The following is a 23,147-nucleotide window of genomic DNA, read 5'->3' on the forward strand; positions in this document are numbered from 1 at the left end:
TGCGTCCTCCGCTAGTGTCGAAGGCTGCACGCGCCCAGCGAATGACAGGGGGTGCAACGAGCAGCAGTGCGTCTCACACACGCGGCGGTGCGCCCGCCAATTCGGCCGTCACTCTGCTGGGACGCCGGGCGCGCCTCCCCGCGCCGTCCTCGAGGAACTGGCGGTTGCGGAAGGAAGCGCTTTCGTCAAATGCGGCCGAAAACTAACATTTTGTGTGTTGGGAGAAAAGCCGAACGCGAATTCTGCCGTGCTCCTACATTAGATGAGCGCCAACGGCCATACCATGATGAATACACCGGTTCTCGTCCGATCACCGAAGTTAAGCATCATCGGGCCCGGCTAGTACTTGGATGGGTGACCGCCTGGGAAACCCGGGTGCTGTTGGCTCCATTCCTGTTTTTTTTTTTTTTTGTTATGTCGCCAGCCCAAGTTTCAAACTACCTTTCTGTTGTGACAAAGATGCTTCCTTAAGCCTTTTAAACTACTGTAATGGTACGAAAATGCAGTAATTAACTCAGTTTGAGGGAGAATGTGCTAACCACGTTTGCCAAGAAGACTTTGAAAACAACAAAACAGTACGAATCGGCAGGTGAATTCTGAAATACGTACCGCCTATTGTTGTGTAGGAGTGTAGAGTTCCAAATTAGATTTGTAACCACGAATTTATTCCTTAGTCGTCTCGTCTCGTCTCGTCTCGTCTCGTCCCGCAGACGTTTGTCGTGCTTGCGCTGTCATATGGACCACGACCCGAGCGGCAGCGAGCGGCAGTCGAGCAAAGTCGGGACAAGTCGGGACGGGGACAGGTACAGGGATAGGAATGGTGCGAATGCACTGCAAACTACGCAGACACCTGGTGTGAGGCGAGGCGAGGCGAGGAAGCCCACATCGCTACCAGTGGGCCCTCCAGCACGACACTGGCGCACCCCGCACAGGCCCTCCGCTGAGCACCAGGGACAAGATGCGTCCTCCGCTAGTGTCGAAGGCTGCACGCGCCCAGCGAATGACAGGGGGTGCAACGAGCAGCAGTGCGTCTCACACACGCGGCGGTGCGCCCGCCAATTCGGCCGTCACTCTGCTGGGACGCCGGGCGCGCCTCCCCGCGCCGTCCTCGAGGAACTGGCGGTTGCGGAAGGAAGCGCTTTCGTCAAATGCGGCCGAAAACTAACATTTTGTGTGTTGGGAGAAAAGCCGAACGCGAATTCTGCCGTGCTCCTACATTAGATGAGCGCCAACGGCCATACCATGATGAATACACCGGTTCTCGTCCGATCACCGAAGTTAAGCATCATCGGGCCCGGCTAGTACTTGGATGGGTGACCGCCTGGGAAACCCGGGTGCTGTTGGCTCCATTCCTGTTTTTTTTTTTTTTTGTTATGTCGCCAGCCCAAGTTTCAAACTACCTTTCTGTTGTGACAAAGATGCTTCCTTAAGCCTTTTAAACTACTGTAATGGTACGAAAATGCAGTAATTAACTCAGTTTGAGGGAGAATGTGCTAACCACGTTTGCCAAGAAGACTTTGAAAACGACAAAACAGTACGAATCGGCAGGTGAATTCTGAAATACGTACCGCCTATTGTTGTGTAGGAGTGTAGAGTTCCAAATTTGATTTGTAACCACGAATTTATTCCTTAGTCGTCTCGTCTCGTCTCGTCTCGTCTCGTCCCGCAGACGTTTGTCGTGCTTGCGCTGTCATATGGACCACGACCCGAGCGGCAGCGAGCGGCAGTCGAGCAAAGTCGGGACAAGTCGGGACGGGGACAGGGACAGGGATAGGAATGGTGCGAATGCACTGCAAACTACGCAGACACCTGGTGTGAGGCGAGGCGAGGCGAGAAGCCCACATCGCTACCAGTGGGCCCTCCAGCACGACACTGGCGCACCCCGCACAGGCCCTCCGCTGAGCACCAGGGACAAGATGCGTCCTCCGCTAGTGTCGAAGGCTGCACGCGCCCAGCGAATGACAGGGGGTGCAACGAGCAGCAGTGCGTCTCACACACGCGGCGGTGCGCCCGCCAATTCAGCCGTCACTCTGCTGGGACGCCGGGCGCGCCTCCCCGCGCCGTCCTCAAGGAACTGGCGGTTGCGGAAGGAAGCGCTTTCGTCAAATGCGGCCGAAAACTAACATTTTGTGTGTTGGGAGAAAAGCGGAACGCGAATTCTGCCGTGCTCCTACATTAGATGAGCGCCAACGGCCATACCATGATGAATACACCGGTTCTCGTCCGATCACCGAAGTTAAGCATCATCGGGCCCGGCTAGTACTTGGATGGGTGACCGCCTGGGAAACCCGGGTGCTGTTGGCTCCCTTCCTGTTTTTTTTTTTTTTTTGTTATGTCGCCAGCCCAATTTTCAAACTACCTTTCTGTTGTGACAAAGATGCTTCCTTAAGCCTTTTAAACTACTGTAATGGTACGAAAATGCAGTAATTAACTCAGTTTGAGGGAGAATGTGCTAACCACGTTTGCCAAGAAGACTTTGAAAACGACAAAACAGTACGAATCGGCAGGTGATTTCTGAAATACGTCACCGCCTATTCTTGTGTAGGAGTGTAGAGTTCCAAATTTGATTTGTAACCACGAATTTATTCCTTAGTCGTCTCGTCTCGTCTCGTCTCGTCTCGTCCCGCAGACGTTTGTCGTGCTTGCGCTGTCATATGGACCACGACCCGAGCGGCAGCGAGCGGCAGTCGAGCAAAGTCGGGACAAGTCGGGACGGGGACAGGGACAGGGATAGGAATAGTGCGAATGCACTGCAAACTACGCAGACACCTGGTGTGAGGCGAGGCGAGGCGAGGAAGCCCACATCGCTACCAGTGGGCCCTCCAGCACGACACTGGCGCACCCCGCACAGGCCCTCCGCTGAACACCAGGGACAAGATGCGTCCTCCGCTAGTGTCGAAGGCTGCACGCGCCCAGCGAATGACAGGGGGTGCAACGAGCAGCAGTGCGTCTCACACACGCGGCGGTGCGCCCGCCAATTCGGTCGTCACTCTGCTGGGACGCCGGGCGCGCCTCCCCGCGCCGCCCTCGAGGAACTGGCGGTTGCGGAAGGAAGCGTTTTCGTCAAATGCGGCCGAAAACTAACATTTTGTGTGTTGGGAGAAAAGCCGAACGCGAATTCTGCCGTGCTCCTACATTAGATGAGCGCCAACGGCCATACCATGATGAATACACCGGTTCTCGTCCGATCACCGAAGTTAAGCATCATCGGGCCCTGCTAGTACTTGGATGGGTGACCGCCTGGGAAACCCGGGTGCTGTTGGCTCCCTTCCTGTTTTTTTTTTTGTTATGTCGCCAGCCCAATTTTCAAACTACCTTTCTGTTGTGACAAAGATGCTTCCTTAAGCCTTTTAAACTACTGTAATGGTACGAAAATGCAGTAATTAACTCAGTTTGAGGGAGAATGTGCTAACCACGTTTGCCAAGAAGACTTTGAAAACGACCAAACAGTACGAATCGGCAGGTGAATTCTGAAATACGTACCGCCTATTGTTGTGTAGGAGTGTAGAGTTCCAAATTTGATTTGTAACCACGAATTTATTCCTTAGTCGTCTCGTCTCGTCTCGTCTCGTCTCGTCCCGCAGACGTTTGTCGTGCTTGCGCTGTCATATGGACCACGACCCGAGCGGCAGCGAGCGGCAGTCGAGCAAAGTCGGGACAAGTCGGGACGGGGACAGGGACAGGGATAGGAATGGTGCGAATGCACTGCAAACTACGCAGACACCTGGTGTGAGGCGAGGCGAGGCGAGGAAGCCCACATCGCTACCAGTGGGCCCTCCAGCACGACACTGGCGCACCCCGCACAGGCCCTCCGCTGAGCACCAGGGACAAGATGCGTCCTCCGCTAGTGTCGAAGGCTGCACGCGCCCAGCGAATGACAGGGGGTGCAACGAGCAGCAGTGCGTCTCACACACGCGGCGGTGCGCCCGCCAATTCGGCCGTCACTCTGCTGGGACGCCGGGCGCGAGTCCCCGCGCCGTCCTCAAGGAACTGGCGGTTGCGGAAGGAAGCGCTTTCGTCAAATGCGGCCGAAAACTAACATTTTGTGTGTTGGGAGAAAAGCGGAACGCGAATTCTGCCGTGCTCCTACATTAGATGAGCGCCAACGGCCATACCATGATGAATACACCGGTTCTCGTCCGATCACCGAAGTTAAGCATCATCGGGCCCGGCTAGTACTTGGATGGGTGACCGCCTGGGAAACCCGGGTGCTGTTGGCTCCCTTCCTGTTTTTTTTTTTTTGTTATGTCGCCAGCCCAATTTTCAAACTACCTTTCTGTTGTGACAAAGATGCTTCCTTAAGCCTTTTAAACTACTGTAATGGTACGAAAATGCAGTAATTAACTCAGTTTGAGGGAGAATGTGCTAACCAAGTTTGCCAAGAAGACTTTGAAAACGACAAAACAGTACGAATCGGCAGGTGATTTCTGAAATACGTCACCGCCTATTGTTGTGTAGGAGTGTAGAGTTCCAAATTTGATTTGTAACCACGAATTTATTCCTTAGTCGTCTCGTCTCGTCTCGTCTCGTCTCGTCCCGCAGACGTTTGTCGTGCTTGCGCTGTCATATGGACCACGACCCGAGCGGCAGCGAGCGGCAGTCGAGCAAAGTCGGGACAAGTCGGGACGGGGACAGGTACAGGGATAGGAATGGTGCGAATGCACTGCAAACTACGCAGACACCTGGTGTGAGGCGAGGCGAGGCGAGGAAGCCCACATCGCTACCAGTGGGCCCTCCAGCACGACACTGGCGCACCCCGCACAGGCCCTCCGCTGAGCACCAGGGACAAGATGCGTCCTCCGCTAGTGTCGAAGGCTGCACGCGCCCAGCGAATGACAGGTGGTGCAACGAGCAGCAGTGCGTCTCACACACGCGGCGGTGCGCCCGCCAATTCGGCCGTCACTCTGCTGGGACGCCGGGCGCGCCTGCCCGCGCCGTCCTCGAGGAACTGGCGGTTGCGGAAGGAAGCGCTTTCGTCAAATGCGGCCGAAAACTAACATTTTGTGTGTTGGGAGAAAAGCGGAACGCGAATTCTGCCGTGCTCCTACATTAGATGAGCGCCAACGGCCATACCATGATGAATACACCGGTTCTCGTCCGATCACCGAAGTTAAGCATCATCGGGCCCGGCTAGTACTTGGATGGGTGACCGCCTGGGAAAGCCGGGTGCTGTTGGCTCCCTTCCTGTTATGTTTTTTGTTATGTCGCCAGCCCAATTTTCAAACTACCTTTCTGTTGTGACAAAGATGCTTCCTTAAGCCTTTTAAACTACTGTAATGGTACGAAAATGCAGTAATTAACTCAGTTTGAGGGAGAATGTGCTAACCACGTTTGCCAAGAAGACTTTGAAAACGACAAAACAGTACGAATCGGCAGGTGAATTCTGAAATACGTACCGCCTATTGTTGTGTAGGAGTGTAGAGTTCCAAATTTGATTTGTAACCACGAATTTATTCCTTAGTCGTCTCGTCTCGTCTCGTCTCGTCTCGTCCCGCAGACGTTTGTCGTGCTTGCGCTGTCATATGGACCACGACCCGAGCGGCAGCGAGCGGCAGTCGAGCAAAGTCGGGACAAGTCGGGACGGGGACAGGGACAGGGATAGGAATGGTGCGAATGCACTGCAAACTACGCAGACACCTGGTGTGAGGCGAGGCGAGGCGAGGAAGCCCACATCGCTACCAGTGGGCCCTCCAGCACGACACTGGCGCACCCCGCACAGGCCCTCCGCTGAGCACCAGGGACAAGATGCGTCCTCCGCTAGTGTCGAAGGCTGCACGCGCCCAGCGAATGACAGGGGGTGCAACGAGCAGCAGTGCGTCTCACACACGCGGCGGTGCGCCCGCCAATTCGGCCGTCACTCTGCTGGGACGCCGGGCGCGAGTCCCCGCGCCGTCCTCAAGGAACTGGCGGTTGCGGAAGGAAGCGCTTTCGTCAAATGCGGCCGAAAACTAACATTTTGTGTGTTGGGAGAAAAGCGGAACGCGAATTCTGCCGTGCTCCTACATTAGATGAGCGTCAACGGCCATACCATGATGAATACACCGGTTCTCGTCCGATCACCGAAGTTAAGCATCATCGGGCCCGGCTAGTACTTGGATGGGTGACCGCCTGGGAAACCCGGGTGCTGTTGGCTCCCTTCCTGTTTTTTTTTTTTTGTTATGTCGCCAGCCCAATTTTCAAACTACCTTTCTGTTGTGACAAAGATGCTTCCTTAAGCCTTTTAAACTACTGTAATGGTACGAAAATGCAGTAATTAACTCAGTTTGAGGGAGAATGTGCTAACCAAGTTTGCCAAGAAGACTTTGAAACCGACAAAACAGTACGAATCGGCAGGTGATTTCTGAAATACGTCACCGCCTATTGTTGTGTAGGAGTGTAGAGTTCCAAATTTGATTTGTAACCACGAATTTATTCCTTAGTCGTCTCGTCTCGTCTCGTCTCGTCTCGTCCCGCAGACGTTTGTCGTGCTTGCGCTGTCATATGGACCACGACCCGAGCGGCAGCGAGCGGCAGTCGAGCAAAGTCGGGACAAGTCGGGACGGGGACAGGTACAGGGATAGGAATGGTGCGAATGCACTGCAAACTACGCAGACACCTGGTGTGAGGCGAGGCGAGGCGAGGAAGCCCACATCGCTACCAGTGGGCCCTCCAGCACGACACTGGCGCACCCCGCACAGGCCCTCCGCTGAGCACCAGGGACAAGATGCGTCCTCCGCTAGTGTCGAAGGCTGCACGCGCCCAGCGAATGACAGGTGGTGCAACGAGCAGCAGTGCGTCTCACACACGCGGCGGTGCGCCCGCCAATTCGGCCGTCACTCTGCTGGGACGCCGGGCGCGCCTCCCCGCGCCGTCCTCGAGGAACTGGCGGTTGCGGAAGGAAGCGCTTTCGTCAAATGCGGCCGAAAACTAACATTTTGTGTGTTGGGAGAAAAGCGGAACGCGAATTCTGCCGTGCTCCTACATTAGATGAGCGCCAACGGCCATACCATGATGAATACACCGGTTCTCGTCCGATCACCGAAGTTAAGCATCATCGGGCCCGGCTAGTACTTGGATGGGTGACCGCCTGGGAAACCCGGGTGCTGTTGGCTCCCTTCCTGTTATGTTTTTTGTTATGTCGCCAGCCCAATTTTCAAACTACCTTTCTGTTGTGACAAAGATGCTTCCTTAAGCCTTTTAAACTACTGTAATGGTACGAAAATGCAGTAATTAACTCAGTTTGAGGGAGAATGTGCTAACCACGTTTGCCAAGAAGACTTTGAAAACGACCAAACAGTACGAATCGGCAGGTGAATTCTGAAATACGTACCGCCTATTGTTGTGTAGGAGTGTAGAGTTCCAAATTTGATTTGTAACCACGAATTTATTCCTTAGTCGTCTCGTCTCGTCTCGTCTCGTCTCGTCCCGCAGACGTTTGTCGTGCTTGCGCTGTCATATGGACCACGACCCGAGCGGCAGCGAGCGGCAGTCGAGCAAAGTCGGGACAAGTCGGGACGGGGACAGGGACAGGGATAGGAATGGTGCGAATGCACTGCAAACTACGCAGACACCTGGTGTGAGGCGAGGCGAGGCGAGGAAGCCCACATCGCTACCAGTGGGCCCTCCAGCACGACACTGGCGCACCCCGCACAGGCCCTCCGCTGAGCACCAGGGACAAGATGCGTCCTCCGCTAGTGTCGAAGGCTGCACGCGCCCAGCGAATGACAGGGGGTGCAACGAGCAGCAGTGCGTCTCACACACGCGGCGGTGCGCCCGCCAATTCGGCCGTCACTCTGCTGGGACGCCGGGCGCGAGTCCCCGCGCCGTCCTCAAGGAACTGGCGGTTGCGGAGGGAAGCGCTTTCGTCAAATGCGGCCGAAAACTAACATTTTGTGTGTTGGGAGAAAAGCGGAACGCGAATTCTGCCGTGCTCCTACATTAGATGAGCGTCAACGGCCATACCATGATGAATACACCGGTTCTCGTCCGATCACCGAAGTTAAGCATCATCGGGCCCGGCTAGTACTTGGATGGGTGACCGCCTGGGAAACCCGGGTGCTGTTGGCTCCCTTCCTGTTTTTTTTTTTTTGTTATGTCGCCAGCCCAATTTTCAAACTACCTTTCTGTTGTGACAAAGATGCTTCCTTAAGCCTTTTAAACTACTGTAATGGTACGAAAATGCAGTAATTAACTCAGTTTGAGGGAGAATGTGCTAACCAAGTTTGCCAAGAAGACTTTGAAAACGACAAAACAGTACGAATCGGCAGGTGATTTCTGAAATACGTCACCGCCTATTGTTGTGTAGGAGTGTAGAGTTCCAAATTTGATTTGTAACCACGAATTTATTCCTTAGTCGTCTCGTCTCGTCTCGTCTCGTCTCGTCCCGCAGACGTTTGTCGTGCTTGCGCTGTCATATGGACCACGACCCGAGCGGCAGCGAGCGGCAGTCGAGCAAAGTCGGGACAAGTCGGGACGGGGACAGGTACAGGGATAGGAATGGTGCGAATGCACTGCAAACTACGCAGACACCTGGTGTGAGGCGAGGCGAGGCGAGGAAGCCCACATCGCTACCAGTGGGCCCTCCAGCACGACACTGGCGCACCCCGCACAGGCCCTCCGCTGAGCACCAGGGACAAGATGCGTCCTCCGCTAGTGTCGAAGGCTGCACGCGCCCAGCGAATGACAGGTGGTGCAACGAGCAGCAGTGCGTCTCACACACGCGGCGGTGCGCCCGCCAATTCGGCCGTCACTCTGCTGGGACGCCGGGCGCGCCTCCCCGCGCCGTCCTCGAGGAACTGGCGGTTGCGGAAGGAAGCGCTTTCGTCAAATGCGGCCGAAAACTAACATTTTGTGTGTTGGGAGAAAAGCGGAACGCGAATTCTGCCGTGCTCCTACATTAGATGAGCGCCAACGGCCATACCATGATGAATACACCGGTTCTCGTCCGATCACCGAAGTTAAGCATCATCGGGCCCGGCTAGTACTTGGATGGGTGACCGCCTGGGAAACCCGGGTGCTGTTGGCTCCCTTCCTGTTATGTTTTTTGTTATGTCGCCAGCCCAATTTTCAAACTACCTTTCTGTTGTGACAAAGATGCTTCCTTAAGCCTTTTAAACTACTGTAATGGTACGAAAATGCAGTAATTAACTCAGTTTGAGGGAGAATGTGCTAACCACGTTTGCCAAGAAGACTTTGAAAACGACAAAACAGTACGAATCGGCAGGTGAATTCTGAAATACGTACCGCCTATTGTTGTGTAGGAGTGTAGAGTTCCAAATTTGATTTGTAACCACGAATTTATTCCTTAGTCGTCTCGTCTCGTCTCGTCTCGTCTCGTCCCGCAGACGTTTGTCGTGCTTGCGCTGTCATATGGACCACGACCCGAGCGGCAGCGAGCGGCAGTCGAGCAAAGTCGGGACAAGTCGGGACGGGGACAGGGACAGGGATAGGAATGGTGCGAATGCACTGCAAACTACGCAGACACCTGGTGTGAGGCGAGGCGAGGCGAGGAAGCCCACATCGCTACCAGTGGGCCCTCCAGCACGACACTGGCGCACCCCGCACAGGCCCTCCGCTGAGCACCAGGGACAAGATGCGTCCTCCGCTAGTGTCGAAGGCTGCACGCGCCCAGCGAATGACAGGGGGTGCAACGAGCAGCAGTGCGTCTCACACACGCGGCGGTGCGCCCGCCAATTCGGCCGTCACTCTGCTGGGACGCCGGGCGCGAGTCCCCGCGCCGTCCTCAAGGAACTGGCGGTTGCGGAAGGAAGCGCTTTCGTCAAATGCGGCCGAAAACTAACATTTTGTGTGTTGGGAGAAAAGCGGAACGCGAATTCTGCCGTGCTCCTACATTAGATGAGCGCCAACGGCCATACCATGATGAATACACCGGTTCTCGTCCGATCACCGAAGTTAAGCATCATCGGGCCCGGCTAGTACTTGGATGGGTGACCGCCTGGGAAACCCGGGTGCTGTTGGCTCCCTTCCTGTTTTTTTTTTTTTGTTATGTCGCCAGCCCAATTTTCAAACTACCTTTCTGTTGTGACAAAGATGCTTCCTTAAGCCTTTTAAACTACTGTAATGGTACGAAAATGCAGTAATTAACTCAGTTTGAGGGAGAATGTGCTAACCAAGTTTGCCAAGAAGACTTTGAAAACGACAAAACAGTACGAATCGGGCCGGCCGAAGTGGCCGCGCGGTTCTGGCGCTGCAGTCTGGAACCGCAAGACCGCTACGGTCGCAGGTTCGAATCCTGCCTCGGGCATGGATATGTGTGATGTCCTTAGGTTAGTTAGGTTTAACTAGTTCTAAGTTCTAGGGGACTAATGACCTCAGCAGTTGAGTCCCATAGTGCTCAGAGCCATTTTTTTTAGTACGAATCGGCAGGTGATTTCTGAAATACGTCACCGCCTATTGTTGTGTAGGAGTGTAGAGTTCCAAATTTGATTTGTAACCACGAATTTATTCCTTAGTCGTCTCGTCTCGTCTCGTCTCGTCTCGTCCCGCAGACGTTTGTCGTGCTTGCGCTGTCATATGGACCACGACCCGAGCGGCAGCGAGCGGCAGTCGAGCAAAGTCGGGACAAGTCGGGACGGGGACAGGGACAGGGATAGGAATAGTGCGAATGCACTGCAAACTACGCAGACACCTGGTGTGAGGCGAGGCGAGGCGAGGAAGCCCACATCGCTACCAGTGGGCCCTCCAACACGACACTGGCGCACCCCGCACAGGCCCTCCGCTGAACACCAGGGACAAGATGCGTCCTCCGCTAGTGTCGAAGGCTGCACGCGCCCAGCGAATGACAGGGGGTGCAACGAGCAGCAGTGCGTCTCACACACGCGGCGGTGCGCCCGCCAATTCGGTCGTCACTCTGCTGGGACGCCGGGCGCGCCTCCCCGCGCCGCCCTCGAGGAACTGGCGGTTGCGGAAGGAAGCGCTTTCGTCAAATGCGGCCGAAAACTAACATTTTGTGTGTTGGGAGAAAAGCCGAACGCGAATTCTGCCGTGCTCCTACATTAGATGAGGGCCAACGGCCATACCATGATGAATACACCGGTTCTCGTCCGATCACCGAAGTTAAGCATCATCGGGCCCGGCTAGTACTTGGATGGGTGACCGCCTGGGAAACCCGGGTGCTGTTGGCTCCCTTCCTGTTTTTTTTTTTGTTATGTCGCCAGCCCAATTTTCAAACTACCTTTCTGTTGTGACAAAGATGCTTCCTTAAGCCTTTTAAACTACTGTAATGGTACGAAAATGCAGTAATTAACTCAGTTTGAGGGAGAATGTGCTAACCACGTTTGCCAAGAAGACTTTGAAAACGACAAAACAGTACGAATCGGCAGGTGAATTCTGAAATACGTACCGCCTATTGTTGTGTAGGAGTGTAGAGTTCCAAATTTGATTTGTAACCACGAATTTATTCCTTAGTCGTCTCGTCTCGTCTCGTCTCGTCTCGTCCCGCAGACGTTTGTCGTGCTTGCGCTGTCATATGGACCACGACCCGAGCGGCAGCGAGCGGCAGTCGAGCAAAGTCGGGACAAGTCGGGACGGGGACAGGGACAGGGATAGGAATAGTGCGAATGCACTGCAAACTACGCAGACACCTGGTGTGAGGCGAGGCGAGGCGAGGAAGCCCACATCGCTACCAGTGGGCCCTCCAACACGACACTGGCGCACCCCGCACAGGCCCTCCGCTGAACACCAGGGACAAGATGCGTCCTCCGCTAGTGTCGAAGGCTGCACGCGCCCAGCGAATGACAGGGGGTGCAACGAGCAGCAGTGCGTCTCACACACGCGGCGGTGCGCCCGCCAATTCGGTCGTCACTCTGCTGGGACGCCGGGCGCGCCTCCCCGCGCCGCCCTCGAGGAACTGGCGGTTGCGGAAGGAAGCGCTTTCGTCAAATGCGGCCGAAAACTAACATTTTGTGTGTTGGGAGAAAAGCCGAACGCGAATTCTGCCGTGCTCCTACATTAGATGAGGGCCAACGGCCATACCATGATGAATACACCGGTTCTCGTCCGATCACCGAAGTTAAGCATCATCGGGCCCGGCTAGTACTTGGATGGGTGACCGCCTGGGAAACCCGGGTGCTGTTGGCTCCCTTCCTGTTTTTTTTTTTGTTATGTCGCCAGCCCAATTTTCAAACTACCTTTCTGTTGTGACAAAGATGCTTCCTTAAGCCTTTTAAACTACTGTAATGGTACGAAAATGCAGTAATTAACTCAGTTTGAGGGAGAATGTGCTAACCACGTTTGCCAAGAAGACTTTGAAAACGACAAAACAGTACGAATCGGCAGGTGAATTCTGAAATACGTACCGCCTATTGTTGTGTAGGAGTGTAGAGTTCCAAATTTGATTTGTAACCACGAATTTATTCCTTAGTCGTCTCGTCTCGTCTCGTCTCGTCTCGTCCCGCAGACGTTTGTCGTGCTTGCGCTGTCATATGGACCACGACCCGAGCGGCAGCGAGCGGCAGTCGAGCAAAGTCGGGACAAGTCGGGACGGGGACAGGGACAGGGATAGGAATGGTGCGAATGCACTGCAAACTACGCAGACACCTGGTGTGAGGCGAGGCGAGGCGAGGAAGCCCACATCGCTACCAATGGGCCCTCCAGCACGACACTGGCGCACCCCGCACAGGCCCTCCGCTGAGCACCAGGGACTAGATGCGTCCTCCGCTAGTGTCGAAGGCTGCACGCGCCCAGCGAATGACAGGGGGTGCAACGAGCAGCAGTGCGTCTCACACACGCGGCGGTGCGCCCGCCAATTCGGCCGTCACTCTGCTGGGACGCCGGGCGCGCCTCCCCGCGCCGTCCTCGAGGAACTGGCGGTTGCGGAAGGAAGCGCTTTCGTCAAATGCGGCCGAAAACTAACATTTTGTGTGTTGGGAGAAAAGCGGAACGCGAATTCTGCCGTGCTCCTACATTAGATGAGCGCCAACGGCCATACCATGTTGAATACACCGGTTCTCGTCCGATCACCGAAATTAAGCATCATCGGGCACGGCTAGTACTTGGATGGGTGACCGCCTGGGAAATCCGGGTGCTGTTGGCTCCATTCCTGTTTTTTTTTTTTTTGTTATGTCGCCAGCCCAATTTTCAAACTACCTTTCTGTTGTGACAAAGATGCTTCCTTAAGCCTTTTAAACTACTGTAATGGTACGAAAATGCAGTAATTAACTCAGTTTGAGGGAGAATGTGCTAAACACGTTTGCCAAGAAGACTTTGAAAACGACAAAACAGTACGAATCGGCAGGTGAATTCTGAAATACGTACCGCCTATTGTTGTGTAGGAGTGTAGAGTTCCAAATTTGATTTGTAACCACGAATTTATTCCTTAGTCGTCTCGTCTCGTCTCGTCTCGTCTCGTCCCGCAGACGTTTGTCGTGCTTGCGCTGTCATATGGACCACGACCCGAGCGGCAGCGAGCGGCAGTCGAGCAAAGTCGGGACAAGTCGGGACGGGGACAGGGACAGGGATAGGAATGGTGCGAATGCACTGCAAACTACGCAGACACCTGGTGTGAGGCGAGGCGAGGCGAGGCGAGGCGAGGAAGCCCACATCGCTACCAGTGGGCCCTCCAGCACGACACTGGCGCACCCCGCACAGGCCCTCCGCTGAGCACCAGGGACAAGATGCGTCCTCCGCTAGTGTCGAAGGCTGCACGCGCCGAGCGAATGACAGGGGGTGCTACGAGCAGCAGTGCGTCTCACACACGCGGCGGTGCGCCCGCCAATTCGGCCGTCATTCTGCTGGGACGCCGGGCGCGCCTCCCCGCGCCGTCCTCGAGGAACTGGCGGTTGCGGAAGGAAGCGCTTTCGTCAAATGCGGCCGAAAACTAACATTTTGTGTGTTGGGAGAAAAGCCGAACGCGAATTCTGCCGTGCTCCTACATTAGATGAGCGCCAACGGCCATACCATGATGAATACACCGGTTCTCGTCCGATCACCGAAGTTAAGCATCATCGGGCCCGGCTAGTACTTGGATGGGTGACCGCCTGGGAAACCCGGGTGCTGTTGGCTCCCTTCCTGTTATGTTTTTTGTTATGTCGCCAGCCCAATTTTCAAACTACCTTTCTGTTGTGACAAAGATGCTTCCTTAAGCCTTTTAAACTACTGTAATGGTACGAAAATGCAGTAATTAACTCAGTTTGAGGGAGAATGTGCTAACCACGTTTGCCAAGAAGACTTTGAAAACGACAAAACAGTACGAATCGGCAGGTGAATTATGAAATACGTACCGCCTATTGTTGTGTAGGAGTGTAGAGTTCCAAATTTGATTTGTAACCACGAATTTATTCCTTAGTCGTCTCGTCTCGTCTCGTCTCGTCTCGTCCCGCAGACGTTTGTCGTGCTTGCGCTGTCATATGGACCACGACCCGAGCGGCAGCGAGCGGCAGTCGAGCAAAGTCGGGACAAGTCGGGACGGGGACAGGGACAGGGATAGGAATAGTGCGAATGCACTGCAAACTACGCAGACACCTGGTGTGAGGCGAGGCGAGGCGAGGCGAGGAAGCCCACATCGCTACCAGTGGGCCCTCCAGCACGACACTGGCGCACCCCGCACAGGCCCTCCGCTGAACACCAGGGACAAGATGCGTCCTCCGCTAGTGTCGAAGGCTGCACGCGCCCAGCGAATGACAGGGGGTGCAACGAGCAGCAGTGCGTCTCACACACGCGGCGGTGCGCCCGCCAATTCGGTCGTCACTCTGCTGGGACGCCGGGCGCGCCTCCCCGCGCCGCCCTCGAGGAACTGGCGGTTGCGGAAGGAAGCGCTTTCGTCAAATGCGGCCGAAAACTAACATTTTGTGTGTTGGGAGAAAAGCCGAACGCGAATTCTGCCGTGCTCCTACATTAGATGAGGGCCAACGGCCATACCATGATGAATACACCGGTTCTCGTCCGATCACCGAAGTTAAGCATCATCGGGCCCGGCTAGTACTTGGATGGGTGACCGCCTGGGAAACCCGGGTGCTGTTGGCTCCCTTCCTGTTTTTTTTTTTGTTATGTCGCCAGCCCAATTTTCAAACTACCTTTCTGTTGTGACAAAGATGCTTCCTTAAGCCTTTTAAACTACTGTAATGGTACGAAAATGCAGTAATTAACTCAGTTTGAGGGAGAATGTGCTAACCACGTTTGCCAAGAAGACTTTGAAAACGACAAAACAGTACGAATCGGCAGGTGAATTCTGAAATACGTACCGCCTATTGTTGTGTAGGAGTGTAGAGTTCCAAATTTGATTTGTAACCACGAATTTATTCCTTAGTCGTCTCGTCTCGTCTCGTCTCGTCTCGTCCCGCAGACGTTTGTCGTGCTTGCGCTGTCATATGGACCACGACCCGAGCGGCAGCGAGCGGCAGTCGAGCAAAGTCGGGACAAGTCGGGACGGGGACAGGGACAGGGATAGGAATGGTGCGAATGCACTGCAAACTACGCAGACACCTGGTGTGAGGCGAGGCGAGGCGAGGAAGTCCACATCGCTACCAGTGGGCCCTCCAGCACGACACTGGCGCACCCCGCACAGGCCCTCCGCTGAGCACCAGGGACAAGATGCGTCCTCCGCTAGTGTCGAAGGCTGCACGCGCCCAGCGAATGACAGGGGGTGCAACGAGCAGCAGTGCGTCTCACACACGCGGCGATGCGCCCGCCAATTCGGCCGTCACTCTGCTGGGACGCCGGGCGCGAGTCCCCGCGCCGTCCTCAAGGAACTGGCGGTTGCGGAAGGAAGCGCTTTCGTCAAATGCGGCCGAAAACTAACATTTTGTGTGTTGGGAGAAAAGCGGAACGCGAATTCTGCCGTGCTCCTACATTAGATGAGCGCCAACGGCCATACCATGATGAATACACCGGTTCTCGTCCGATCACCGAAGTTAAGCATCATCGGGCCCGGCTAGTACTTGGATGGGTGACCGCCTGGGAAACACGGGTGCTGTTGGCTCCCTTCCTGTTTTTTTTTTTTGTTATGTCGCCAGCCCAATTTTCAAACTACCTTTCTGTTGTGACAAAGATGCTTCCTTAAGCCTTTTAAACTACTGTAATGGTACGAAAATGCAGTAATTAACTCAGTTTGAGGGAGAATGTGCTAACCAAGTTTGCCAAGAAGACTTTGAAAACGACAAAACAGTACGAATCGGCAGGTGATTTCTGAAATACGTCACCGCCTATTGTTGTGTAGGAGTGTAGAGTTCCAAATTTGATTTGTAACCACGAATTTATTCCTTAGTCGTCTCGTCTCGTCTCGTCTCGTCTCGTCCCGCAGACGTTTGTCGTGCTTGCGCTGTCATATGGACCACGACCCGAGCGGCAGCGAGCGGCAGTCGAGCAAAGTCGGGACAAGTCGGGACGGGGACAGGGACAGGGATAGGAATAGTGCGAATGCACTGCAAACTACGCAGACACCTGGTGTGAGGCGAGGCGAGGCGAGGAAGCCCACATCGCTACCAGTGGGCCCTCCAGCACGACACTGGCGCACCCCGCACAGGCCCTCCGCTGAACACCAGGGACAAGATGCGTCCTCCGCTAGTGTCGAAGGCTGCACGCGCCCAGCGAATGACAGGGGGTGCAACGAGCAGCAGTGCGTCTCACACACGCGGCGGTGCGCCCGCCAATTCGGCCGTCACTCTGCTGGGACGCCGGGCGCGCCTCCCCGCGCCGTCCTCGAGGAACTGGCGGTTGCGGAAGGAAGCGCTTTCGTCAAATGCGGCCGAAAACTAACATTTTGTGTGTTGGGAGAAAAGCGGAACGCGAATTCTGCCGTGCTCCTACATTAGATGAGCGCCAACGGCCATACCATGATGAATACACCGGTTCTCGTCCGATCACCGAAATTAAGCATCATCGGGACCGGCTAGTACTTGGATGGGTGACCGCCTGGGAAACCCGGGTGCTGTTGGCTCCATTCCTGTTTTTTTTTTTTTTTTGTTATGTCGCCAGCCCAATTTTCAAACTACCTTTCTGTTGTGACAAAGATGCTTCCTTAAGCCTTTTAAACTACTGTAATGGTACGAAAATGCAGTAATTAACTCAGTTTGAGGGAGAATGTGCTAACCACGTTTGCCAAGAAGACTTTGAAAACGACAAAACAGTACGAATCGGCAGGTGAATTCTGAAATACGTACCGCCTATTGTTGTGTAGGAGTGTAGAGTTCCAAATTTGATTTGTAACCACGAATTTATTCCTTAGTCGTCTCGTCTCGTCTCGTCTCGTCTCGTCCAGCAGACGTTTGTCGTGCTTGCGCTGTCATATGGACCACGACCCGAGCGGCAGCGAGCGGCAGTCGAGCAAAGTCGGGACAAGTCGGGACGGGGACAGGGACAGGGATAGGAATGGTGCGAATGCACTGCAAACTACGCAGACACCTGGTGTGAGGCGAGGCGAGGCGAGGCGAGGCGAGGAAGCCCACATCGCTACCAGTGGGCCCTCCAGCACGACACTGGCGCACCCCGCACAGGCCCTCCGCTGAGCACCAGGGACAAGATGCGTCCTCCGCTAGTGTCGAAGGCTGCACGCGCCGAGCGAATGACAGGGGGTGCTACGAGCAGCAGTGCGTCTCACACACGCGGCGGTGCGCCCGCCAATTCGGCCGTCATTCTGCTGGGACGCCGGGCGCGCCTCCCCGCGCCGTCCTCGAGGAACTGGCGGTTGCGGAAGGAAGCGCTTTCGTCAAATGCGGCCGAAAACTAACATTTTGTGTGTTGGGAGAAAAGCCGAACGCGAATTCTGCCGTGTTCCTACATTAGATGAGCGCCAACGGCCATACCATGATGAATACACCTGTTCTCGTCCGATCACCGAAGTTAAGCATCATCGGGCCCGGCTAGTACTTGGATGGGTGACCGCCTGGGAAACCCGGGTGCTGTTGGCTCCCTTCCTGTTATGTTTTTTGTTATGTCGCCAGCCCAATTTTCAAACTACCTTTCTGTTGTGACAAAGATGCTTCCTTAAGCCTTTTCAACTACTGTAATGGTACGAAAATGCAGTAATTAACTCAGTTTGAGGGAGAATGTGCTAACCACGTTTGCCAAGAAGACTTTGAAAACGACAAAACAGTACGAATCGGCAGGTGAATTCTGAAATACGTACCGCCTATTGTTGTGTAGGAGTGTAGAGTTCCAAATTTGATTTGTAACCACGAATTTATTCCTTAGTCGTCTCGTCTCGTCTCGTCTCGTCTCGTCCAGCAGACGTTTGTCGTGCTTGCGCTGTCATATGGACCACGACCCGAGCGGCAGCGAGCGGCAGTCGAGCAAAGTCGGGACAAGTCGGGACGGGGACCGGGACAGGGATAGGAATGGTGCGAATGCACTGCAAACTACGCAGACACCTGGTGTGAGGCGAGGCGAGGCGAGGAAGCCCACATCGCTACCAGTGGGCCCTCCAGCACGACACTGGCGCACCCCGCACAGGCCCTCCGCTGAGCACCAGGGACAAGATGCGTCCTCCGCTAGTGTCGAAGGCTGCACGCGCCCAGCGAATGACAGGGGGTGCAACGAGCAGCAGTGCGTCTCACACACGCGGCGGTGCGCCCGCCAATTCGGCCGTCACTCTGCTGGGACGCCGGGCGCGCCTCCCCGCGCCGTCCTCGAGGAACTGGCGGTTGCGGAAGGAAGCGCTTTCGTCAAATGCGGCCGAAAACTAACATTTTGTGTGTTGGGAGAAAAGCCGAACGCGAATTCTGCCGTGCTCCTACATTAGATGAGCGCCAACGGCCATACCATGATGAATACACCGGTTCTCGTCCGATCACCGAAGTTAAGCATCATCGGGCCCGGCTAGTACTTGGATGGGTGACCGCCTGGGAAACCCGGGTGCTGTTGGCTCCCTTCCTGTTATGTTTTTTGTTATGTCGCCAGCCCAATTTTCAAACTACCTTTCTGTTGTGACAAAGATGCTTCCTTAAGCCTTTTAAACTACTGTAATGGTACGAAAATGCAGTAATTAACTCAGTTTGAGAGAGAATGTGCTAACCACGTTTGCCAAGAAGACTTTGAAAACGACAAAACAGTACGAATCGGCAGGTGAATTCTGAAATACGTACCGCCTATTGTTGTGTAGGAGTGTAGAGTTCCAAATTTGATTTGTAACCACGAATTTATTCCTTAGTCGTCTCGTCTCGTCTCGTCTCGTCTCGTCCCGCAGACGTTTGTCGTGCTTGCGCTGTCATATGGACCACGACCCGAGCGGCAGCGAGCGGCAGTCGAGCAAAGTCGGGACAAGTCGGGACGGGGACCGGGACAGGGATAGGAATGGTGCGAATGCACTGCAAACTACGCAGACACCTGGTGTGAGGCGAGGCGAGGCGAGGAAGCCCACATCGCTACCAGTGGGCCCTCCAGCACGACACTGGCGCACCCCGCACAGGCCCTCCGCTGAGCACCAGGGACAAGATGCGTCCTCCGCTAGTGTCGAAGGCTGCACGCGCCCAGCGAATGACAGGGGGTGCAACGAGCAGCAGTGCGTCTCACACACGCGGCGGTGCGCCCGCCAATTCGGCCGTCACTCTGCTGGGACGCCGGGCGCGCCTCCCCGCGCCGTCCTCGAGGAACTGGCGGTTGCGGAAGGAAGCGCTTTCGTCAAATGCGGCCGAAAACTAACATTTTGTGTGTTGGGAGAAAAGCCGAACGCGAATTCTGCCGTGCTCCTACATTAGATGAGCGCCAACGGCCATACCATGATGAATACACCGGTTCTCGTCCGATCACCGAAGTTAAGCATCATCGGGCCCGGCTAGTACTTGGATGGGTGACCGCCTGGGAAACCCGGGTGCTGTTGGCTCCCTTCCTGTTATGTTTTTTGTTATGTCGCCAGCCCAATTTTCAAACTACCTTTCTGTTGTGACAAAGATGCTTCCTTAAGCCTTTTCAACTACTGTAATGGTACGAAAATGCAGTAATTAACTCAGTTTGAGAGAGAATGTGCTAACCACGTTTGCCAAGAAGACTTTGAAAACGACAAAACAGTACGAATCGGCAGGTGAATTCTGAAATACGTACCGCCTATTGTTGTGTAGGAGTGTAGAGTTCCAAATTTGATTTGTAACCACGAATTTATTCCTTAGTCGTCTCGTCTCGTCTCGTCTCGTCTCGTCCCGCAGACGTTTGTCGTGCTTGCGCTGTCATATGGACCACGACCCGAGCGGCAGCGAGCGGCAGTCGAGCAAAGTCGGGACAAGTCGGGACGGGGACCGGGACAGGGATAGGAATGGTGCGAATGCACTGCAAACTACGCAGACACCTGGTGTGAGGCGAGGCGAGGCGAGGAAGCCCACATCGCTACCAGTGGGCCCTCCAGCACGACACTGGCGCACCCCGCACAGGCCCTCCGCTGAGCACCAGGGACAAGATGCGTCCTCCGCTAGTGTCGAAGGCTGCACGCGCCCAGCGAATGACAGGGGGTGCAACGAGCAGCAGTGCGTCTCACACACGCGGCGGTGCGCCCGCCAATTCGGCCGTCACTCTGCTGGGACGCCGGGCGCGCCTCCCCGCGCCGTCCTCGAGGAACTGGCGGTTGCGGAAGGAAGCGCTTTCGTCAAATGCGGCCGAAAACTAACATTTTGTGTGTTGGGAGAAAAGCCGAACGCGAATTCTGCCGTGCTCCTACATTAGATGAGCGCCAACGGCCATACCATGATGAATACACCGGTTCTCGTCCGATCACCGAAGTTAAGCATCATCGGGCCCGGCTAGTACTTGGATGGGTGACCGCCTGGGAAACCCGGGTGCTGTTGGCTCTTTTCCTGTTATGTTTTTTGTTATGTCGCCAGCCCAATTTTCAAACTACCTTTCTGTTGTGACAAAGATGCTTCCTTAAGCCTTTTAAACTACTGTAATGGTACGAAAATGCAGTAATTAACTCAGTTTGAGAGAGAACGTGCTAACCACGTTTGCCAAGAAGACTTTGAAAACGACAAAACAGTACGAATCGGCAGGTGATTTCTGAAATACGTACCGCCTATTGTTGTGTAGGAGTGTAGAGTTCCAAATTTGATTTGTAACCACGAATTTATTCCTTAGTCGTCTCGTCTCGTCTCGTCCCGCAGACGTTTGTCGTGCTTGCGCTGTCATATGGACCACGACCCGAGCGGCAGCGAGCGGCAGTCGAGCAAAGTCGGGACAAGTCGGGACGGGGACCGGGACAGGGATAGGAATGGTGCGAATGCACTGCAAACTACGCAGACACCTGGTGTGAGGCGAGGCGAGGCGAGGAAGCCCACATCGCTACCAGTGGGCCCTCCAGCACGACACTGGCGCACCCCGCACAGGCCCTCCGCTGAGCACCAGGGACAAGATGCGTCCTCCGCTAGTGTCGAAGGCTGCACGCGCCCAGCGAATGACAGGGGGTGCAACGAGCAGCAGTGCGTCTCACACACGCGGCGGTGCGCCCGCCAATTCGGCCGTCACTCTGCTGGGACGCCGGGCGCGCCTCCCCGCGCCGTCCTCGAGGAACTGGCGGTTGCGGAAGGAAGCGCTTTCGTCAAATGCGGCCGAAAACTAACATTTTGTGTGTTGGGAGAAAAGCCGAACGCGAATTCTGCCGTGCTCCTACATTAGATGAGCGCCAACGGCCATACCATGATGAATACACCGGTTCTCGTCCGATCACCGAAGTTAAGCATCATCGGGCCCGGCTAGTACTTGGATGGGTGACCGCCTGGGAAACCCGGGTGCTGTTGGCTCCCTTCCTGTTATGTTTTTTGTTATGTCGCCAGCCCAATTTTCAAACTACCTTTCTGTTGTGACAAAGATGCTTCCTTAAGCCTTTTCAACTACTGTAATGGTACGAAAATGCAGTAATTAACTCAGTTTGAGAGAGAATGTGCTAACCACGTTTGCCAAGAAGACTTTGAAAACGACAAAACAGTACGAATCGGCAGGTGAATTCTGAAATACGTACCGCCTATTGTTGTGTAGGAGTGTAGAGTTCCAAATTTGATTTGTAACCACGAATTTATTCCTTAGTCGTCTCGTCTCGTCTCGTCTCGTCTCGTCCCGCAGACGTTTGTCGTGCTTGCGCTGTCATATGGACCACGACCCGAGCGGCAGCGAGCGGCAGTCGAGCAAAGTCGGGACAAGTCGGGACGGGGACCGGGACAGGGATAGGAATGGTGCGAATGCACTGCAAACTACGCAGACACCTGGTGTGAGGCGAGGCGAGGCGAGGAAGCCCACATCGCTACCAGTGGGCCCTCCAGCACGACACTGGCGCACCCCGCACAGGCCCTCCGCTGAGCACCAGGGACAAGATGCGTCCTCCGCTAGTGTCGAAGGCTGCACGCGCCCAGCGAATGACAGGGGGTGCAACGAGCAGCAGTGCGTCTCACACACGCGGCGGTGCGCCCGCCAATTCGGCCGTCACTCTGCTGGGACGCCGGGCGCGCCTCCCCGCGCCGTCCTCGAGGAACTGGCGGTTGCGGAAGGAAGCGCTTTCGTCAAATGCGGCCGAAAACTAACATTTTGTGTGTTGGGAGAAAAGCCGAACGCGAATTCTGCCGTGCTCCTACATTAGATGAGCGCCAACGGCCATACCATGATGAATACACCGGTTCTCGTCCGATCACCGAAGTTAAGCATCATCGGGCCCGGCTAGTACTTGGATGGGTGACCGCCTGGGAAACCCGGGTGCTGTTGGCTCCCTTCCTGTTATATTTTTTGTTATGTCGCCAGCCCAATTTTCAAACTACCTTTCTGTTGTGACAAAGATGCTTCCTTAAGCCTTTTAAACTACTGTAATGGTACGAAAATGCAGTAATTAACTCAGTTTGAGAGAGAATGTGCTAACCACGTTTGCCAAGAAGACTTTGAAAACGACAAAACAGTACGAATCGGCAGGTGAATTCTGAAATACGTACCGCCTATTGTTGTGTAGGAGTGTAGAGTTCCAAATTTGATTTGTAACCACGAATTTATTCCTTAGTCGTCTCGTCTCGTCTCGTCTCGTCTCGTCCCGCAGACGTTTGTCGTGCTTGCGCTGTCATATGGACCACGACCCGAGCGGCAGCGAGCGGCAGTCGAGCAAAGTCGGGACAAGTCGGGACGGGGACCGGGACAGGGATAGGAATGGTGCGAATGCACTGCAAACTACGCAGACACCTGGTGTGAGGCGAGGCGAGGCGAGGAAGCCCACATCGCTACCAGTGGGCCCTCCAGCACGACACTGGCGCACCCCGCAC

General features: G+C 54.9%; 24 non-coding genes across 24 annotated transcripts; all 24 read left to right on the forward strand.

Moving 5' to 3' along the window:
- The first annotated feature begins 268 nt into the window (after positions 1–268).
- LOC126140465 (5S ribosomal RNA) lies at positions 269–387 on the forward strand. Its single transcript, XR_007529019.1, has one exon. It is a non-coding gene; the product is annotated as a 5S ribosomal RNA (ribosomal RNA).
- An 840-nt stretch (positions 388–1,227) lies between these two features.
- LOC126140467 (5S ribosomal RNA) lies at positions 1,228–1,346 on the forward strand. Its single transcript, XR_007529021.1, has one exon. It is a non-coding gene; the product is annotated as a 5S ribosomal RNA (ribosomal RNA).
- An 839-nt stretch (positions 1,347–2,185) lies between these two features.
- LOC126140468 (5S ribosomal RNA) lies at positions 2,186–2,304 on the forward strand. The gene has a single exon (XR_007529022.1). It is a non-coding gene; the product is annotated as a 5S ribosomal RNA (ribosomal RNA).
- Positions 2,305–3,146: 842 nt separating this feature from the next.
- On the forward strand, positions 3,147–3,265 carry LOC126140323 (5S ribosomal RNA). Its single transcript, XR_007528891.1, has one exon. It is a non-coding gene; the product is annotated as a 5S ribosomal RNA (ribosomal RNA).
- An 836-nt stretch (positions 3,266–4,101) lies between these two features.
- Positions 4,102–4,220, forward strand: LOC126140469 (5S ribosomal RNA). Its single transcript, XR_007529023.1, has one exon. It is a non-coding gene; the product is annotated as a 5S ribosomal RNA (ribosomal RNA).
- Positions 4,221–5,059: 839 nt separating this feature from the next.
- On the forward strand, positions 5,060–5,178 carry LOC126140762 (5S ribosomal RNA). The gene has a single exon (XR_007529287.1). It is a non-coding gene; the product is annotated as a 5S ribosomal RNA (ribosomal RNA).
- An 836-nt stretch (positions 5,179–6,014) lies between these two features.
- Positions 6,015–6,133, forward strand: LOC126140766 (5S ribosomal RNA). Its single transcript, XR_007529291.1, has one exon. It is a non-coding gene; the product is annotated as a 5S ribosomal RNA (ribosomal RNA).
- An 839-nt stretch (positions 6,134–6,972) lies between these two features.
- Positions 6,973–7,091, forward strand: LOC126140470 (5S ribosomal RNA). Its single transcript, XR_007529024.1, has one exon. It is a non-coding gene; the product is annotated as a 5S ribosomal RNA (ribosomal RNA).
- Positions 7,092–7,927: 836 nt separating this feature from the next.
- On the forward strand, positions 7,928–8,046 carry LOC126140768 (5S ribosomal RNA). Its single transcript, XR_007529293.1, has one exon. It is a non-coding gene; the product is annotated as a 5S ribosomal RNA (ribosomal RNA).
- Positions 8,047–8,885: 839 nt separating this feature from the next.
- LOC126140471 (5S ribosomal RNA) lies at positions 8,886–9,004 on the forward strand. Its single transcript, XR_007529025.1, has one exon. It is a non-coding gene; the product is annotated as a 5S ribosomal RNA (ribosomal RNA).
- Positions 9,005–9,840: 836 nt separating this feature from the next.
- Positions 9,841–9,959, forward strand: LOC126140473 (5S ribosomal RNA). The gene has a single exon (XR_007529026.1). It is a non-coding gene; the product is annotated as a 5S ribosomal RNA (ribosomal RNA).
- A 1,045-nt stretch (positions 9,960–11,004) lies between these two features.
- On the forward strand, positions 11,005–11,123 carry LOC126140474 (5S ribosomal RNA). The gene has a single exon (XR_007529027.1). It is a non-coding gene; the product is annotated as a 5S ribosomal RNA (ribosomal RNA).
- An 836-nt stretch (positions 11,124–11,959) lies between these two features.
- LOC126140475 (5S ribosomal RNA) lies at positions 11,960–12,078 on the forward strand. Its single transcript, XR_007529028.1, has one exon. It is a non-coding gene; the product is annotated as a 5S ribosomal RNA (ribosomal RNA).
- An 836-nt stretch (positions 12,079–12,914) lies between these two features.
- Positions 12,915–13,033, forward strand: LOC126140404 (5S ribosomal RNA). The gene has a single exon (XR_007528965.1). It is a non-coding gene; the product is annotated as a 5S ribosomal RNA (ribosomal RNA).
- An 849-nt stretch (positions 13,034–13,882) lies between these two features.
- LOC126140476 (5S ribosomal RNA) lies at positions 13,883–14,001 on the forward strand. The gene has a single exon (XR_007529029.1). It is a non-coding gene; the product is annotated as a 5S ribosomal RNA (ribosomal RNA).
- An 841-nt stretch (positions 14,002–14,842) lies between these two features.
- Positions 14,843–14,961, forward strand: LOC126140477 (5S ribosomal RNA). The gene has a single exon (XR_007529030.1). It is a non-coding gene; the product is annotated as a 5S ribosomal RNA (ribosomal RNA).
- An 836-nt stretch (positions 14,962–15,797) lies between these two features.
- LOC126140855 (5S ribosomal RNA) lies at positions 15,798–15,916 on the forward strand. Its single transcript, XR_007529372.1, has one exon. It is a non-coding gene; the product is annotated as a 5S ribosomal RNA (ribosomal RNA).
- An 838-nt stretch (positions 15,917–16,754) lies between these two features.
- LOC126140402 (5S ribosomal RNA) lies at positions 16,755–16,873 on the forward strand. Its single transcript, XR_007528963.1, has one exon. It is a non-coding gene; the product is annotated as a 5S ribosomal RNA (ribosomal RNA).
- Positions 16,874–17,724: 851 nt separating this feature from the next.
- On the forward strand, positions 17,725–17,843 carry LOC126140947 (5S ribosomal RNA). Its single transcript, XR_007529455.1, has one exon. It is a non-coding gene; the product is annotated as a 5S ribosomal RNA (ribosomal RNA).
- An 836-nt stretch (positions 17,844–18,679) lies between these two features.
- On the forward strand, positions 18,680–18,798 carry LOC126140479 (5S ribosomal RNA). Its single transcript, XR_007529032.1, has one exon. It is a non-coding gene; the product is annotated as a 5S ribosomal RNA (ribosomal RNA).
- Positions 18,799–19,634: 836 nt separating this feature from the next.
- On the forward strand, positions 19,635–19,753 carry LOC126140480 (5S ribosomal RNA). The gene has a single exon (XR_007529033.1). It is a non-coding gene; the product is annotated as a 5S ribosomal RNA (ribosomal RNA).
- An 836-nt stretch (positions 19,754–20,589) lies between these two features.
- LOC126140481 (5S ribosomal RNA) lies at positions 20,590–20,708 on the forward strand. Its single transcript, XR_007529034.1, has one exon. It is a non-coding gene; the product is annotated as a 5S ribosomal RNA (ribosomal RNA).
- Positions 20,709–21,534: 826 nt separating this feature from the next.
- Positions 21,535–21,653, forward strand: LOC126140482 (5S ribosomal RNA). The gene has a single exon (XR_007529035.1). It is a non-coding gene; the product is annotated as a 5S ribosomal RNA (ribosomal RNA).
- An 836-nt stretch (positions 21,654–22,489) lies between these two features.
- LOC126140484 (5S ribosomal RNA) lies at positions 22,490–22,608 on the forward strand. Its single transcript, XR_007529036.1, has one exon. It is a non-coding gene; the product is annotated as a 5S ribosomal RNA (ribosomal RNA).
- Positions 22,609–23,147: the final 539 nt, after the last annotated feature.

The sequence above is a fragment of the Schistocerca cancellata genome, unplaced genomic scaffold (assembly GCF_023864275.1).
Source record: "Schistocerca cancellata isolate TAMUIC-IGC-003103 unplaced genomic scaffold, iqSchCanc2.1 HiC_scaffold_705, whole genome shotgun sequence".
Classification (NCBI taxonomy): Eukaryota; Metazoa; Arthropoda; class Insecta; order Orthoptera; family Acrididae; genus Schistocerca; species Schistocerca cancellata.